This window comes from Cynara cardunculus (assembly GCF_001531365.2).
Source record: "Cynara cardunculus var. scolymus isolate 2C chromosome LG 3, CcrdV1, whole genome shotgun sequence".
Classification (NCBI taxonomy): Eukaryota; Viridiplantae; Streptophyta; class Magnoliopsida; order Asterales; family Asteraceae; genus Cynara; species Cynara cardunculus.
The window spans coordinates 27,752,122-27,753,516 of record NC_037530.1 but is presented as its reverse complement, the minus strand read 5'-3'; positions in this window follow the sequence as shown (position 1 = coordinate 27,753,516).

Genomic DNA, 1,395 nt, shown 5'->3' with positions numbered 1-1,395 from the left:
TATCTTGAATTCATATTCTGTTCTTGAGATTTAATGAAGATTTCTTCAAGATTCGTATGAAATCTGGACTTTTCAAGATCATAAGCCATGAAAAGACAAAAAAGATGGGTTTTAGAATGAAATTTCAACTGCTTACCCTCTTTCTTGTCCAGAAACTCATATTAAGGTTGAATTAATACATGTATATATATTTCAAAAAAACCCAAAAACATATTAATTCAAAACATATTATACAGTGCAATTTGGACAGCCTAATCCCAAAATATATAGTATATATATAAATAAATAACTATAAAAGTATAAATCATAAATATTAAAAATATTTTCACAGTATATATAATATATAATAATATAATTAAGTCAAAAACTATTCAATATTGGACTCATTTCGAAGGTATTAACAAAACGATTATAATGGTGTAACTTGTTAAAATAAACAAATAAGCCATGATATGTATCATTTTTCGGTTGAAATGATCCAAGTAACCAATTTTTAAAGGTTCGTTGATTTATTTATTAAAAAATATATGTAATAATGATTTTTTTTTTGTAAATAACTATGACCTATTTTCTATTCAAAGTATCATGTTTTTACCATTGACCATGTGCTAGTCATACGATCACATTACAAAAAATCTTCTTGTGGTCACGGATGTTCAAATGCGGTGACTTCGAGCTATTTACAAAGTAGGTGGTCACCTTAGGATTAGTCGGCTTGCATAACGGTTTAAATATCCAAGTTTGGTATCTTGAGTTTTGACGTTGTAGGTAAAAACTTAGGGACCGTTTACCTAGATGCTTACCTGGTAAGTGTTTAACATTAGAAATCAACACTGTAATTTATTTTATCGGGTATAATTGTAATGTATCAAAATAGTATCGTATTCAATAATTTATCTGGTAAGCGTTTATCCAGGTAAGAGTCATCATCCTCGTTTACCGAATAAGACCCTTCATCTTTATCATTGCTCTTATCAGGTAAGATTTTTTATCCTTGTCATGTTCATTCGGTAAGGAAAATTACCCAATAAATATTTATTGGATAAACATTTAGTAAACGGCCCCTAGAATGAAAGATAGGTTTCATAACATTATTTTGATTAAAATGTCGGTTTATGGTAGGGATGAACAGCGGAACCGGGTATCCGGCTATGGAACCGGAACCGGAACTGCCGGTTCCGGACCCGAAACCGATATGAGTGGTTTCCGGTTCCGGTTCCTAAAATACGGAACCGATTGAGAATGGTTCTGGTTCCGGTTCTCAATTTTTCGGAACCGTTACCCGCCGGGTACCCGGTATTTTTCAATAAAAAAATAATTATTATTTTTAATACCAAAATTATATTAGGTTTCAATCTTAAAAGCACGTCGTCATCTTCATTTTTCATTTAAATT